Source organism: Salvelinus fontinalis, chromosome 9 (assembly GCF_029448725.1).
Source record: "Salvelinus fontinalis isolate EN_2023a chromosome 9, ASM2944872v1, whole genome shotgun sequence".
Taxonomy (NCBI): Eukaryota; Metazoa; Chordata; class Actinopteri; order Salmoniformes; family Salmonidae; genus Salvelinus; species Salvelinus fontinalis.
Window position 1 is genome coordinate 55,374,444 of NC_074673.1, and position 18,946 is coordinate 55,393,389.

An 18,946-nucleotide genomic window follows, 5' to 3' on the forward strand; every position below is an offset into this window, starting at 1 on the left:
GATGCCTTGTGACCGTACTCTACCAAATTGTTTATTAATATGGTGATGTCTGGCATATGAGTTTCTTCGTCTTTTTACGTCAATAACGAGTCACGACATACTGTATCAACACAGAACCCTCAAATTTACAACCTTTAGTGATTGTTTCAATGCGGCGTGATACAAAGTTTGACTATTTGTAAACATAATTTGTGCACTCACCCAATGTACTGCACATTTTAATATGTTACCTAATATCTACTGTCTTTGATTCTCGCAATGATTGTCCAACCCCAAAATCAGTTCCACACCCATCGCCATGTAACATTATCTGGGTATTGTTACTGGTCCCATGTTTAAAGACATGGGTAGTAGTCATGTCGCTTTTCGATTCTGCCTGTGCCCCCACTAACTATAATAATTTTCCTGTCATAAATTTAGCCAGTATTGACCCCACACACTACGCTTCGGTATTTTTCCGCTAGCCACACAATATCCATGTTGATAACAGGTTTCAAACCTGCCATCAAAGCAGATGTACACATTCTATCAAAATACTCACATACACAATCTGTGTTCAAATACCCATACTAAAATACTATTCACTACATGCTTCAAACTTCTCTATGGTAGGGGGCAGTATTCAGGAAATTTGGATGAAATGCATGCCCAAATTAAACTGCCTGCTTCTCGGGCCCAGAAGATATGATATGCATATAACTGGTAGATTTGGATAGAGAACACTCTAAAGTTTCCAAAACTGTTAAAATAGTGTCTGTGAGTATAACAGAACTGATTTGGCAGGCAAAAACCTGAGAAATCCATTCAGGAAGTATTTTTTTTTCTTTTTTTCTATTCAATGCCATTACAGTATCCATTGACTTAGGACTCAAATTGCAGGTTCTATGCCTTCCACTAGATCGCAACAGTCTTTAGAAATTGTTTCAGGCTTGTATTCTAAAAAATGAGGAAGTAAGAGCAGTCTGAATGAGTGGACCCTAAAGTGACACAGAGCTTTTTCATGCGCGAGACCCAGAGATTGCGTTTCTTGTTTACCTTTTAAATTGACGACGTTCTTGTCCGGTTGAAATATTATCGATTATTTAGGCTAAAAACAACCTGAGGATTGAATATAAACATCATTTGACATGTTTATATAAACTTTACGGATACAATTTAGATTTTTTTGTCTTCCTGTTTTGACTGCGTTTGAGCCTATGGATTACTGAAGAAAACGCGCGAACAAAACGGAGGTTTTTTGGATATGAAGAGACTTTATCGAACAAAAGGAACATTTGAGTAAATGAATGTAACCATATGAAGATCAATAAAGGTAAGGGATTCATTTTATCTCTATTTCTGACTTGTGTAACTGTTCTACTTGGCTAGTTACTGTTTGAAATGATTTGTCTAGTGGGCTATGTTCTCAAATAATCGTATGGTATGCTTTCCCCGTAAAGCATTTTTTAAGTCTGACACCGTGGTTGGATTCACAAGAAGTTAATCTTTAAACCTATGTAAAATATGTTTTGCTTTCTGTATTTTTTTAATTTGTATTTCTGTATTTGAATTTGGCGCCCAGCAGTTTCACTGGCTGTTGAAGAGGTGGGACGCTAACGTCTCACGTACCCAAGAGAGGTTAATGAGTATATACTTCATACTATATACCATTAGTTCATTTTAGTATTTTGTAAACAAACGGTAACCTTTCAGTTGAGTTTCGCATGTCAGACGGAAGTTGACGCTGTTGCTATGCAGCCTCTTGCTAGCTTGTTAGCATAACAAATTACTAGTTAAACATTTTACAACTTCATTTGACGTTAGACATCTTACGACCGTTTGGAAATTCAGACTGTTTAGAGTGCACACTGCCCGCTCTGGCCAAGGAGCAGGGTTGTTTCAAGCTCTCTGACCTCACAAAGGCAGTCAAGCACCCAAGCTAACTGGCTAAAGTTTGCTAGCTTGCTTGCTACTTCCAGACACAAATAAGAGAACACATCCTCACTCTAAGCATTTACTAACCCTAGCAGAGCTTGGTCAGGATTTTTTCATGTTATCCAAGGCATTTATAACAATTTAATTACGTTCTTTTCCCTGATTCCCTGTTTACTGACACCAGTCATATTTAACGGGTGTTGAGCATTAGTAAATTCATTAGTTAACCTGTCTAGGACTGGGGTACCGCTAGCGGCACTCCTCCCACATCCCACTGAAAAGGCAGAGCACGAAATTCCCAAAAAATATATTTTTTAAATATTTAACTTTCACACATTAACAAGTCCAATACAGCTAATGAAAGACACAGATCGTGTGAATCCAGCCAACATGTCCGATTTTTAAAATGTTTTACAGGGAAGACACAATATGTAAATATGTAAATCTATTAGCTAAACACATTAGCATAAGACACCATCTTTTCTTTGTCCACCAACACCAGTAGCTATCACCAATTCGGCTAAACTAAGATATTGATAGCCACTAACCAAGAAAAAACCTCATCAGATGACAGTCTGATAACATATTTATGGTATAGGATAGGTTTTGTTAGAAAAATGTGCATATTTCAGGTAGATATCATAGTTTACAATTGCACCCACCGTCACAAATGGACTAGAATAAATACATAGAGCAACGTGTTTACCTAATTACTAATCATCAAACATTTCGTAAAAATACACAGCATACACTAATCGAAAGACACAGATCCTGTGAATACAGACAATATTTCAGATTTTCTAAGTGTCTTACAGCGAAAACACAATAAATCGTTATATTAGCATACCACATATGCAAACGTTACCAGAGCATTGATTCTAGCCAAAGAGAGCGATAACGTAAACATCGCCAAAATATATAAATTTTTTCACTAACCTTCTCAGAATTCTTCAGATGACACTCCTGTAACATCATATTACAACATACATATACAGTTTGTTCGAAAATGGGCATATTTAGCCACCAAAATCATGGTTAGACAATGACAAAAGTTGCCCAGCTGGTCAGACAATGTCGTGCGCCATATTAGACAGTGATCTAGTCGTATACATAAATACTCATAAACGTGACTAAAAAATATAGGGTGGACAGCGATTGATAGACAATTTAATTCTTAATACAATCGCTGATTTACATTTTTTTAATTATCCTTACTTTTCAATACAGTTTGCGCCAAGCGAAGCTACGTCTAACAAAATGGCGTCATAAGCGATTAACATTTTTCGACAGAAACACGATTTATCATAATAAATTGTTCCTACTTTGAGCTGTTCTTCCATCAGAATCTTGGGCAAAGAATCATTTCTTGGGTCTAATCGTCTTTTGGTCGAAAGCTGTCCTCTTGCCATGTGGAAATGCCCATTGCGTTCGGCATGAACTGGAACCGTGCCCAGAGATTCACAGTGTCTCAGAAATAAATGTCCCAAAATCGCACTAAACGGATATAAATTGCTATAAAACGGTTTAAATTAACTACCTTATGATGTTTTTAACTCCTATAACGAGTACAAACATGACCGGAGAAATATTACTGGCTACACTAATGCTTGGAAAAAGAGCAGGTCGGTGTCCACCGCGCGTCCGGCGCATCTGGAAAAGAGTTCCTACCTACACTTTTTTTTGTTTTATAGTGGCTGTGATTGCGCAATCGACACCATTCAAAGCGTCATCACGTAAAGGCATCCAGGGGAAGACGTAAGCAGTGTCTGTTTCCTCATAGCGTTCACAGTGGCCTTTAAACTGACTCCAGATCAGGGGCCAAAATGTGTGAAATCTGACTCCATGTCAGGGAAATTGCTGTAGAATGAGTTCTGTTCCACTCAGAGACAAAATTTCAATGGCTATAGAAACTAGAGACTGTTTTCTATCCAATAATAATAATAATATGCATATTGTACGATCAAGAATTTAGTAGGAAGCCGTTTAAAAATTACACGATTTCCAGAAATAGAGACAACAGCACCCCCTAGCCTCAACAGGTTTTAATCTGCGCCCTGGTACATTCAGATGAGAATGCTCTTAAATTAATTGACAACGCAAGATGACTATACCATTTACCTAAGCTAAGAATGGCGTAAATAATCAATCAATAAACGTTGGATAGCATATAGTTAATATACTGGCAAGTTCGATGCAATTATATGCTATGCGGTTCATAAGGATAGCGTAAGCAACACATTTGTCAGCCAACATAACGTGTGATGCAACTTTATTTGAAAAGTCATTACTTTATAACATTGCTCAACATTTTCTTAACATTTGTCATAATTAGTTAAAGCAATTAATTTGTATTTATGACCAATATGCACACTACATACTCAATTTACTTCACAAATAGTATGGGTTAGTCCGGTTATACTGAGTACATCTACTAATCTTGTTTTCTTTTCTGATGATAGAATGGTGACATCAAAATGCTGATGTATTGAGCTTTACTTTTTATTGTGTGTCATTGTGCCAACTCACAATAGCATCTGAATTCTTTATTTGATTGGAATTTTCCGTTAGCATGGAAATGCTGCCGAATTTGATCAATAATTCAATTTTTTTTGCTCCCCACATTCAAGCCGAATTGGTAGAATGCTCTTGCGCTTCTTTTAGTGGCTCTATAGCTTTGCTATAGTTTACCTCTTCTATAATGGTTATTTATGAGCCTCTCTCAATGGTGCCCAGAGTTTAGATTTCCTCACTCACGGTTTTAATACACTGCTCCAAAAAATAAAGGGAACACTAAAATAACACATCCTAGATCTGAATGAATGAAATATTCTTATTAAATACTTTTTTCTTTACATAGTTGAATGTGCTGACAACAAAATCACACCAAAATTATCAATGGAAATCCAATGTATCAACCCATGGAGGTCTGGATTTGGAGTCACACTCAAAATTAAAGTGGAAAACCACACTACAGGCTGATCCAACTTTGATGTCATGTCCTTAAAACAAGTCAAAATGAGGCTCAGTAGTATGTGTGGCCTCCATGTGCCTGTATGACCTCCCTACAACGCCTGGGCATGCTCCTGATGAGGTGGCGGATGGTCTCCTGAGGGATCTCCTCCCAGACCTGGACTAAAGCATTCGCCAACTCCTGGACAGTCTGTGGTGCAACGTGGCGTTGGTGGATGGAGCGAGACATGATGTCCCAGATGTGCTCAATTTGATTCAGGTCTGGGGAACGGGCGGGCCAGTCCATAGCATCAATGCCTTCCTCTTGCAGGAACTGCTGACACACTCAAGCCACATGAGGTCTAGCATTGTCTTGCATTAGGAGGAACCCACGGCTAACCGCACCAGCGTATGGTCTCACAAGGGGTCTGAGGATCTCATCTCGGTACCTAATGGCAGTCAGGCTACCTCTGGCGAGCACATGGAGGGCTGTGCGGCCCCCCAAAGAAATGCCACCCCACACCATGACTGACCCACCGCCAAACCGGTCATGCTGGAGGATGTTGCAGGCAGCAGAACGTTCTCCGCGGCGTCTCCAGACTCTGTCACGTCTGTCATATGTGCTCAGTGTGAATCTGCTTTGATCTGTGAAGAGCACAGGGTAGCAGTGGCGAATTTGCCAATCTTGGTGTTCTCTGGCAAATGCCAAACGTCCTGCACGGTGTTGTGCTGTAAGCACAGCCCCCACCTGTGGACGTCGGGCCCTCATACCACCCTCATGGAGTCTGTTTCTGACCGTTTGAGCAGACACATGCACATTTGTGGCCTGCTGGAGGTTATTTTGCAGTGCTCTGGCAGTGCTCCTCCTTGCACAAAGGCGGAGGTAGCAGTCCTGCTACTGGGTTGTTGCCCTCCTACGGCCTCCTCCACGTCTCCTGATGTACTGGCCTGTCTCCTGGTAGCGCCTCCATGCTCTGGACACTACGCTGACAGACACAGCAAACCTTCTTGCCACAGCTCGCATTGATGTGCCATCCTGGATGAGCTGCACTACCTGACCCACTTGTGTGGGTTGTAGACTCCGTCTCATGCTACCACTAGAGTGAAAGCACAGCCAGCATTCAAAAGTGACCAAAACATCAGCCAGGAAGCATAGGAACTGAGAAGTGGTCTGTGGTCACCACCTGCAGAACCATTCCTTTATTGGGTGTGTATATGCCAATTTTAAAAATTTTCCCAGGTAGTGATACCCACTTCCTCGGAGAGTAGTTATGGTATTTGTGTCTTCTAATTTGTCATGGAACCTGATACCTTGTATTAGAACATATCCTGAGGATCTCCAAATTTACTACTGGAGAATCTGGGAGACCTAATGCCTATACCAGTCTCACGGTTCAAATATCACTGTTGTTTACAACACATATTAATTAAGAAAAATGAGGGTCCATTGTCTGTCCATAGTATAAATGTATTGTCAATGGTGCGAGCAGCTGAGAAGATATCCTGCATGTCCCATGCATAGTACCAATCACATGTAATCCCCAATTTACAAAGAAGATCTCTTCCTGCCAAATTTTCAGGACAACATGCAGAAAATTAATTGATGTTTTATGCATGTGTTATCAATTTTAGCAAGTATGTGTGTCGTGATTAACTCTTTCATAGACACTCCACATTGCTCACTGATTAATTTGACATGGGAGGTTTGGACATGGATGTGAATTTATGACAGACATTGCAGCAACAGTATTTACTACAAAATCTATTGACTCACCATTGACGAAGAGACAATCCATCGGCCCCTGATGGGGGTTTGAAAAAAATCTTTAAATGCTGTCTAACTTTTACAGATGCACAATCGAACATCCTGTCTGGCTGTATCACCGCCTGGTATGGCAACTGCTCCGCCCACAACCGTAAGGCTCTCCAGAGGTTAGTGCGGTCTGCACAACGCATCACCGGGAGCAAACTACCTGCCCTCCAGGACACCTACACCACCCGATGTCACAGGAAGGCCAAAAAGATCATCAAGGACAACAACCACCCGAGCCACTGCCTGTTCACCCCGCTATCATCCAGAAGGCGAGGTCAGTACAGGTGCATCCAAGCTGGGACCGAGAGACTAAAAAACAGATTCTATCTCTAGGCCATCAGACTGTTAAACAGCCATCACTAACATTGAGTGGCTGCTACCAACAAACAGATTCAAATCTCTAGCCACTTTAATAATTGGATGTAATAAATGTATCACTAGTCACTTTAAACAATGCCGCTTTATATAATGTTTACATACCCTACATGACTCATCACATATGTATATACTGTACTCTATACCATCTACTGCATCTTGCCTATGCCGCAAGGCCATCGCTCATCCATATATTTATATGTACATATTCTTATTCATCCCTTTACACTTGTGTGTATGAGGTAGTTGTTGTGAAATTGTTAGATTACTTGTTAGATGTTACCGCACCGTCGGAACTAGAAGCACAAGCCTTTGGCTGCACTCGCATTAACATCTGCTAACCATGTGTATGTGACCAATAGAAATTTGATTTGATTTGATCTGTCTCTACCTCGCATCAGTCCATATGTGGGTTGTACAGGGTTGTTTTTGGTGGAGGAATGCTTTTCAAACCTCCCCTCTGTTTCGTAGGCTTGTTTCGACATGCTCTGGCATATCTTGGTTTCTTTAAACTTCTCTAATTTATATCTACATTATGCTAATAAAATTCCACTCAATGTGCCTTTTTAATGGAAAATTTGCTGCTTTGTGTCAGAGCGGTACCTGTTCCAGAATGTCCCTGACCCATTCATCTGCCATTACCTTCACTGGTCCAATCAACAGAATGGGCATGCAAGGTTCTCCATTACTGCTTTTGGCTCCCATTGTTAAACTCCACTATACACACAAACACACAAAACAGCAGTATTTGGTTAGGAACGTCTACCTTTCTTGTAATTTAAAAAGAGTAATTTCTACTCCATCAAAAAAAAATGTATTTCCTCCTATGCACATTTCCATGTAGGGTTTACATTTATAGCTTGTTTCCCAATCATAACGAACTGTTTGACCAGTACACTGATTAATTATATTTTTTTCCAATGTTTATTTCATTTTGTATTTATTTTCTTTTTTAATTTACCTGCAGGAATAATTGTATTTTTTTTAACCTTCATGAATATTTTCTTATTTCTTCAGTATTTTATACTGGAACACTTTCATCAGGACTCTGTTCTGGTATTTCTTAACATAGGTCATGCATTACATATGACGATCGTAACCCATGGTATATTACTTCAGGACATTGTCCTGCTATCTCTATAGTACCTCAGGATCTTATTCCGGAATCGCTTCCATCAGGACTCTGTCCTGGTATCTCTGACACACGTGACCTATTCCTAGAACAGGGCTTTCTGAATGTAATCTTTTGGGGGATGTTGTGTTTCATTTATCTTATCCATCCAGAATGACGTATCCACTTACTGACACTCCCGGCAGGTCCACTGCGGGTCCCTCTCTGCTTCGAGTATGGGCTACCCTGAGCCACGTCTAACGGAGCCCCTGCACGCAGTTTAACCTTGGTCTCCTGGGAGCAATCAGCAAGTGTAATTTTCCACAACACCATCCATCTCTTCAAGAATTCACATTGGACACATGTGAATGTGACCATGCGCTAATGCAGTGAGCTACTGCTTTAAAAAAAAACTAAGAAAATAACTACAAAATTAAATACTTTATTAACTTGTGCTAAAGCTAGTAGCCTACCATTAGGAAAAACGTAAGCCACACAAACACAAAGGTACAAAACAATATCTAGACTGAGGAATACAACATAAGAAAAAAGTAACTTTGGTTCAGGTCATGTTGTGATATGAACAAAGGAATCTAGCCTGATTGAATATTTCTGTAATGGCCATGTAATGTCCATGGACTTTTCATTCTTAAAGTCCTGATCTTCTCAAAAATATATGTTTGCCGCGTTGTGTCCAGTCCGGGAGATGCTTTCACGTCTCTGGGAGGAAGGACGTCAACTTTGCACAGCAGCTGAAACCTGCTTCCATCTGAGTAAAAGGTCCTTGGCCACAACAACACTAGGCTCCAGACAATTAAAGCTGTATAGGAGGAAAGCAGACAAAAATAGACAAGACATTAAAATGTTGCACACCAGCAATAACATTAATTGACCCCCAAGTCCAAGCAAAAATAGGTTATTAAAACATGAATGAATTGTTATTGCCTGTTGACTGCTCCAGCTGTACTAGAATGCCCTGTACACACTTTTAACCTGCTTCCAGCCCAACAATGGCAATGCAGATACACTAGATAGATTTAGCAAACATTTTGCTTCATAATTACCAGCTGGCTAGATATAAATGGTATTCATTTAGCTAGCCACACATGCAACACAATGACCTCGAAATCTATAATCCAATAGCTAGCTAGCTATTTAGCTATCCTTTAGTGGCCCAGCCAGAGCCCGGACTTGAGTCTTATCTGATCCTCTCTGGAGAGGCCTGAAAATAGCTGTGAAGCGACGCTCCCTATCTAACCTGACAGAGCTTGAGAAGATCTGCAGAGAATGGAAGAAACTCCCCAAATACAGGTGTGCCAAGCATGTAGCGTCATACCCAAGAAGACTCGATGCTCTAATTGCTGCCAAATGTCTTTCAACAAAGTACTGAGAAAAGGGTTTGAATACTTACAGTACCAGTCAAAAGTTTGGACAAACCTACTCATTCAAAGGTTTTTCTTAATTTTAACTTTTTTCTACAATGAAGAGTAATAGTGAAGACATCAAAACTATGAAATAACACATATGGAATCATATGGTAACCAAATGTCTCAATCCATGTTCAAGAATGTCCTTTTTCCCTTTATTCAGATTACTACCGCTCACTTTCAGTTATTTGAAATAATCTCCAAAATATTGTTATTTTTTAAACAAGCAATAGAAGTTGGTTGCAATTTCAGTTTAAATCCACCACTAAAGACAGAACAAATAATACAACAAATATTGTGGTTAAACTCAAATACACTAATTGATGAAAAATTATCAATTGGAAGGGGGCAAAAGTAAGGAACTTGTCTGTCGCCCTGCATTAAAGACCAAGATTGGTTAAAGAAAATTGTGATAAATAAAAATATATACCAGTTTCATTTAAGGACCAAAAAATGGACAGCTGTGCCATATAGATTGCAAAATAGTTGGGAAGACATTTTTGATGTACCGATTCCATACAGTTGTTCCTCCTTTAAAAGATGTGAGCTTACACCACGGGTATTAGAGGTACCCGGCTTCATTGTTCCAGACCACCACAAGGGGGAGTTAGAGCACTCATTATGCATTTGGGTCCCAAGGTTTTTATATGACCAATCATATTAAGTGGTTCCAATGACGAATTTGACGCGGGCCACCCATCCCTGGTGACTTCAGCAAAGATGGCTGACAAAACATTACGGGGAAGCTAATTTAAATAATTATAATGTCATAACGAGTCAAGCAAAAATGTACAATTTACAGGAATATGTTAGTTAATGTAGAGACAAACGATTGCGCATATTTTTTTGTCAAAGTTCATTTACGAAAATCGCTATTTAGCAAGTTTTTTTTCTCCAGCCATATCCAATATCAGATGTATCAAACTCATTCATTATAGCAAGCAGGGAGCAGGTTTCGAACCGTCAACATTCTAGCCCGAAGTCCAGCACACTATCAACTGTGCCCAAATGTTTTTATTGGGGTTGGGGCCGATTGTGGCTAAAAACACTTTATCAATTGGAATCTGTAATGTGGAAAGGGGAAAAAGTATTATTATTAGTTTTTCACAAGCATAGCAGGATGGGTTATTAGCTGAACAATAGACTATTCAACCTTTACTAAAGAATTGTCTAATAGCCGAGCTAGGTGTGAACCCCCCTCCCCTCCCAGACTCGAGCTAGGTGTGAAACCCCTCTCCTCCCCATCTTGCAGCAAATCATTTTCAGGACTATCTAGAAATTGCAGCGGAGATGCGCAATAGGTTGCTAAGAAGAAGCTATTCTCCACAATGTGTGGATGAAGCTCTCAATTTAGCATTGGGGAAAACACGAGATGAAATGCTACAAAAAAAGACCCGCTAAATCTAAAGAACACTCTGTAATGCTTAAAGCCACATATACTTTGAACTTGCGAAAAGTGGGAGATGCGGTCAAGAAACACTGGCAAGTTTTATTTATGTGATAAATTGCCAGCCACAGTTGGCATGGACCAACTGTGGATTTTCACCCTCCAGACATTATTTCCTAAAGACCTTAATGATGAAATGCCTATGTATGTTATGTTGTAAATATGAACATGAATTATGCCCCTATTTCAGATTACTCTAACATTTTTCTTACACTGTACCCAATGATTTATGAAAACTTGCTTGGTAGGTCAATGTCATTGTGGTTTTACAGACATGTTTAAACATTTTATGAACACACTTTATTTACATTTTTATGAAATGCATATTGTTATATTTGGTAGCACTTATTTGTTTTTCCTTCACCTCCAACCCCTTTTGATGCGTGGAACGGATGTGGGTGTGGCTTGATCTACATAAGGGTGCTAATTTTAAAAAACTCGCAAAAGCTCTGACGAAGGCCATGAGGCCGATACGTAAAGCTTATTAAAGATCAGTGATACAATCAAGAGCAGTGTGCGGGTTCCTTCTTCTTTTTCCTCATCTTATCCGGCTGTTGCATGTACCTGCAAAAAAGATAACTCAGATATGCGGGTGCCTTTTGAATTTTGAATTTGACTTTACAAACAACAAGAGGGCTTAATTGTAGTCTCTTTCTTCTGAGCCTATACCTATATAAAATAACTTAGCCTACCTCAGCCAGTTATGAGGGTTAACCGCCTAATAGAGGTAGGATTTTTTTTATTAGGCCTGCTTACAATTGCAACTGGTAAAAAATGTAGCATCCTACATAAGACAATCATTTAAAGAAAAAAAGTCTGCACGTTCGAAATAAAACAATGTAACTAATAAGAGAGTGCACAGTTGTAATTCTCTAACTCTAGAAGTAATTGGAAAGGTAGATACAAACTATGTGTGACATTGTGGTTACAATAAAGAATGTAGCCCATCATGCAAATGATTCCTATTAGCAGGACAATATACTTTTTATAGCCCGGCTACTGTTGTGAAAATCCCACAACTTGCAATGTATTCGATGCATAAGTACTCTAAAGTGTTACATTTCTTCAACATATTTATGCTTCGTTAATCTTTCTGTAGCAATTTTGAGCAAATTGCTCAAGGGCCATGGTTGATTCGCCTGTGAAGATGACGTTATTGAATGTCTCGCCAACTTTGATCCATGCCTGGGCCTTCAGCATGCAAAGTACTTTGTTTGTCAGAAAAATCGTTGGGTCGAAACTACAGAATAGTAAAAAACAAGAGAACACACGTGGATAATGTCCTGGGGATTTAAAAAAAATATATATATATATATACAGTTTAAGTCAGAAGTTTACATACACCTTAGCCAAATACATTTAAACTCAGTTTTTCACAATTGCTGACTTTTAATCCTAGTAAAAATAAACTGCCTTAGGTCAGTTAGGATAACCACTTTATTTTAAGAATGTGAAACATCAGAATAACAGTAGCGAGAATGATTTATTTCAGCTTTTATTTCTTTCATCACATTCCCAGTGGGTCAGAAGTTTACATACACTCAATTAGTATTTGGTAGCGTTGCCTTTAAATTGTTTAACTTGGATCAAACGTTCCGGGTAGCCTTCCACAAGCTTCCCACAATAAGTTGGGTGAATTTTGGCCCATTCGTCCCGACAGAACTGGTGTAACTGAGTCAGGTTTGTAGGCCTCCTTGCTCGCACACGCTTTTTCAGTTCTGCCGACAAATGTTCTATGGGATTGAGGTCAGGGCTTTGTGATGGCCACTCCAATATGTTGACTTTGTTGTCCTTTAGCCATTTTGCCACAATTTTGGAAGTATGCTTGGGGTCATTGTCCATTTGGAAGATCCATTTGTGACCAAGGTTTAACTTCCTGACTGATGTCTTGAGATGTTGCTTCAAAATATATCCACATAATTTTCCCTCCCTTATGATGCCATCTATTTTGTGAAGTGAACCAGTCCCTCCAACAGCAAAGCACCCCCACAACATGATGCTGCCACCCACGTGATTCATGGTTGGGCTGGTGTTCTTCGTTTTGCAAGCCTCCCCCTTTTTCCTCCAAACATAACGATAGTCATTATTGCCAAACAGTTCTATTTTTGTTTCATCAGACCAGAGAACACTTCTCCAAAAAGTACGATCTTTGTCCCCATGTGCAGTTGCAAACCGTAGTCTGGCTTTTTTATGGCAGTTTTGGAGCAGTGGCATCTTCCTTGCGGAGCGGCCTTTCAGGTTATGTCGATATCGGACTCGTTTAACTGTGGATAGAAATACTTTTGTACCTGTTTCGTCCAGCATATTCACAAGGTCCTTTGCTGTTGTTCTGGGATTGATTTGCACTTTTCGCATCAAAGTACGTTCATCTCCAGGAGACAGAACATGTCTCCTTCCTGAGAGGTATGACGGCTGTGTGGTCCCATGGTGTTTATACTTGCGTATTATTGTTTGTACAGATAAATGTGGTACCGTCAGGCATTTGGAAATTGCTCCCAAGGATGAACCAGACTTGTGGAGGTCTACAATTTGTTTTTCTGAGGTCTTGGCTGATTTCTTTTGATTTTCCCATGATGTCAAGCAAATAGGCACGAAGTTTGAAAGAAGGCTTTGAAATACATCTGCAGGTACACCTTCAATTGTCTCAAATTATGTCAATTAGCCTATCAGAAGCTTCTAAAGCCATGACATAATTCTCTGGACATTTCTAAGCTGTTTAAAGGCACAGTCAACTTTGTGTATGTAGATGTCTGACCCACTGGAATTGTGATACAGTGAATTATAAGTGAAATAATCTGTCTGTAAACAATTGTTGGAAAAATGACTTGTCCCATGCACAAAGTAGATGTCCTAACCGACTATAGTTTGTTAACTCAACATTTTTGGAGTGGTTGAAAAACAAGTTTTAATGACTCCAACCTATGTAAACTTCCGACTTCAACTGTGTGTATATATATATATAATATATATATATAATTTTGAGGAATATGACCAAGCCTTTTCAAAATAACGTCTTCAATTTAAAAGGTAAACAAGAAAGGCACTCTCTCGGTCGTGCGCATGAAAAAGCTCTCTGAATGAGTGGACCCTAAAGGGTCAGACTGCTCTTACTTCCTCATTTTTCAGGATACAAGCCTGAAACAATTTCTAAAGACTGTTGACATCTAGTGGAAGGCATAGAAACTGCAATTTCAGTCCTAAGTCAATGGAAACTGTAATGGCATTGAATAGAAAACTACAAAGCCCCCCAAAAAACTACTTCCTGAATGGATTTTTCACAAGTTTTCGCCTGCCAAATCATTCTGTTATACTCACAGACACTATTTTAAGTTTTGGAAAATTTAGAGTGTTTTCTATCCAATCTACCAGTTATATGCATATCATATCTTCTGGGCACGAAGAGAAGTTATATATATATATATAACCAATATATTAACCCATGTAAGCAAGTAAGCACCACATTCAAAATTCAAAGATGAATGAAAGTCTTTTCTATAGAATCGAGCAGAGTACTGGCAGGAGTCATCCTTGGCCCAGTGCAAGTCTTCATGGGGGTTACTTTGGTGTCAGGCCCTGCTTAGCTTAAACACAGATTCTATTGCCTGCCTTTTTCTGCTCTACTGAAATTAATTGTCATCCTTCAAGAAGTGTGTTGTATTCAAGTAACTAAGAATTGTTTTAGTATAGTGATGTCGTGAGGTGGATATGTATGGTCGTTTCTGGGGATTTACTGAACAATTTCCGCACTTATACACGTCCGTGCACAAAAGTGGACCATTATCTGAGATTTACAGGACGTGTGCAGGGCCGAACAATGCTGGACACGTGCCTTAAAATTTCCTTCCGGACTTTTGCACCAGAATGTTCGACCCGTAAATGTGCCTTTTCATGCAGTGTTTCCTCTTCATGATGAGAGTAATTGTATTCCCTTTAATGAGATAATGGTATTTGAACCCTGGGCTATCTGTGTCACTTAAGGCTTGACAAGAATGAGCCATTCATCACATTGGTTATGCTGTAAACGAAGCAGAAACATCACCGCCCTCCATGGATTTTAGTTCCTGATATGGCTGGAAGTCCTCTCATTCTTGATCACATAATACACACATATCATACAACTCCAACCTTGTAACCTTTAGATATTGTTTCTGAAGTGTGACTGACAAATCCACAGCATTGGAGGTGCAAGTTGTGTGTGTGCGTGCCGAGAGGTGTGTTTGCCGTGAGCTGTGTGCATGTATTTGGTGTGTGTGCATGCATTCGTCACCTGACTGCGTTAATTGAGCTCAAAACCTGCCCACCGACCTGATTGGCCCTCACTCTCCTCTCTCCTCTCATAGTCCTTAGTCAGTGTGTGGCCGCAGTTCCACGGGTCCCACAGGCTATTGTTTGGACAGCTATTCAGCACTGTAATTGGTTCCGTCTCCCTACGACCGTGAGTCATGTGGCCTTGACCTCCGGTGCTGACCTCCCATATAGCTGAAACCGTCCACCACTAAGGACAAGTCACTCCCCATCAGTGTTCACTGTGCTGGATACTCTCTAAATTGTCAGGGGCAAGTCCAAGCTCTTTCGGTATAGTTGGAGGTTATACAATCGCCACATTTAAAAACATTTAACTTCTTATGGCTGCAGGGGGCGTATTGAAAAACTGGAAAATATGTGCCCATTTTCAAACGGCCTCTTAATCAATTTTTGCTCTTACAATATGCATATTATTACTACTATTGGATAGAAAACAGTCTCTAGTTTCTAAAAACGTTTGAATTATTTCTCAAAGTGGAACAGAACTATTTTTACAGCCCATTTCCTATCCGGAATTGAGATTTCCAAAATCGATGTCTCTCTTCAAGACCTTGTGTATAAAAGGGCATGTCACTTAGGACTGTAGAAACACGTCATACGCCTTCCTCTGGGTGTCATGCGGAAGTGAGAGCAGAAAGGACTTGAATATCTCGTCCTGGGGTTGAACACAACCTCTTGGAGTGAGACTTTTTCTGGGCGCGAAGTAGAACCTGGACTCGGCTCCTGGAAAACGCTCGTTAAAGGTGAATATGATCTCCGGCTTCGATTTGATTTGATACATGTCACAATATCATCCTAAAGTATGTTTTTTCAATATAGTTTAATTATATTATTGAAATTTATTCTGGACTTTAGACGTGATGCGACGCAAGAATTTTGTCAAGATGGAGAGGTTAGCGTCGCACTGCCAGTGTGCTTGCTAATTCGAGAGGGAAATCATTCGTTCTGGATCGAAATACGTTTCTGAACAAAGGACCCCTTGGAGAAATTTCTGATGGAAGATCAACAAAGATAAGGACCCAATTTGGGATGCTTTTTCATATATCTGTCGAACTGTGCTATGCTACCGTTTGACTAGAATCAATGCTGCCGTGTGCTAGCTAATGTAGTAAGCTAATATAACGATATATTTTGTTTTCGCTGTAAAACACTTCAAAAATCGGAAATGTTGGCTCTATTCACACGATCTTTGTCTTTCATTAGCTATCCACCATATATTTTTCTGAAATGTTTTATGATGTGTAATTAGCAGTTGACGTTGGTGTCTGTATTTTCTCTGGCTACTCCCGTGCGATTTCAGACTGTAGCTATGATGGGAGCAGTAATGTAAAACTGATTTATAGCTAAAATATGCACATTTTTTGAACAAAACATAGATTTATTGTGTAACATGTTATATGACTGTCATCTGAGGTAGTTTTTTCTAGGTTATTTAGGTTGGTTCTAGGTTAGTTAGGTTGGCTTGTGCATGCTACTTGCATCCTACTTGTGCTGTGAAAAATGTCTGTCCTCTTTTTTATTTGGTGGTGAGCTAACATAAATATATGTGGTGTTTTCTCTGTAAAACATTAAAAAAATCGGACATGTTGGCTGGATTGACAAGATGTTTATCTTTCAAATGCTGTATTGGACTTGTTAATGTGTGAAAGTTAAATATTAAAAAAAAATTGATTTTGAATTTCGCGCCCTGCACTTGAAGTTGATGTTGTCATAGGTGTACCGGCGTCGGGCTGCACTCCTAACATGTTAAAATTCCCACAAAGTCATGTGTCACTTCCTGACCATAGTTCTTATGTGTTTTGCTTGTTTAGTATTGGTCAGGACGTGAGCTGGGTGGGAATTCTGTTGTGTGTCTAGTTTGTCTGTTTCTGTGTCCAGCCTAATATGGTTCTCAATCAGAGGCAGCTGTCAATCGTTGTCCCTGATTGAGAATCATATATAGGTGGCTTGTTTTGTGTTGGGGATTGTGGGTGGTTGTTTCCTGTCTCTGTGTTTGTGTTCTGCACCAGATAGGTCTGTATCGGTTTGCCACTTTTGTTATTTTGTATTTGTTTAGTGTTCACAGTAGTTGTTGTTAATTAAACATGTTGCGCACTGGCTACGCTGCGTGTTGGTCCGATCCCTGTTTCACCCTCTCTTATAGTGAAGAGAGGGAAGGCCGCCGTTACAGAACCACCCACCAATCTCGGACCAAGCAGCGTAGCAACGGGCAGCAGCAGCAGCAGCGGGACAAGGAGAAATGGACTTGGGAGGACGTATTGGACGGAAAGGGTTGCTACACATTGGAGGAGATCCTGGCTGGTAAGGATCACCTTCCATGGGAACAGGTGGAGGCAGCTAGGAGAGCGAAAGCAGCTGAGAAGGGGAACCGGTGTTATGAGGGAAATCCCCAAAATGTATTGGGGGGGGGGGCTAAAGGGTAGTGTGGCGAAGTCAGGTAGGAGACCTGTACCCACTTCCCATGCTTACCGTGGAGAGCGGGAGTACGGGCAGACACCGTATTATGCGGAAGAGCGCACGGTGTCTCCTGTACGTGTGCATAGCCATCCGTCTGCCCAGCACCATCTGAGCCATCCGTCTGCCCAACGCCATCTGAGCCGCCCGTCTGTCCCGAGCCGTCAGAGCCGCCCGTCTGTCCCGAGCCGTCAGAGCCGCCCGTCTGTCCCGAGCCGTCAGAGCCGCCCGTCTGTCCCGAGCCATCAAGCCGCCCGTCTGTCCCGAGCCGTCGGAGCCGCCCGTCTGTCCCGAGCCGTCGGAGCCGCCCGTCTGTCCCGAGCCGTCAGAGCCGTCAGTCAGTCAGGAGCCGCTAGAGCCGTCCGTCAGTCAGGAGCCGCCAGAGCCGCCAGCCAGTCAGGAGCCGCCAGCCAGTCAGGAGCCGACAGAGCCGCCAGCCAGTCAGGAGCCGCCAGAGCCGCCAGCCAGTCAGGAGCCGCCAGAGCCGCCAGCCAGTCAGGAGCCGCCAGAGCCGCCAGCCAGTCAGGAGCCGCCAGAGCCGCCAGCCAGTCAGGAGCCGCCAGAGCCGCCAGCCAGTCAGGAGCTGCCAGCCAGTCATGAGCCGCCTTCCAGTCATGAGCTGCCTTCCAGTCATGAGCTGCCTTCCATTCATGAGCTGCCCTCCAGTCATGAGCTGCCCTCCAGTCATGAGCTGCCTTCAAGTCATGAGCAGCCCTTCAGTCATGAGCTGCCCTTCAGTCATGAGCTGCCCTCCAGTCATGAGCTGCCCTCCAGTCATGAGCTGCCCTCCAGTCATGAGCTGCCCTCCAGTCATGAGCTGCCCTCCAGTCATGAGCTGCCCTCCAGTCATGAGCTGCCCCTCAGTCCGGAGCTGCCATTAGTCCGGAGCTGCCCTTCAGTCCAGAGCTGCCTCTCTGTCCGGAGCTGCCCTTCAGTCCGGAGTTGCCCCTCTGTCCTGAGCTACCTCTCTGTCCTGAGCTGTCTCCTAAATCATGTGGGGGCCTTGGGGAGGATTCCTAGGCCAAGGTCGGCGGCGAGGTTCGCCACTCAAAGGACGCTAAGGAGGGGGACAAAGACAGTGGTGGAGTGGTGTCCTCGTCCACCGCCGGAGCCGCCACTACTAAGGACAGATGCCCACCCAGACCCTCCCC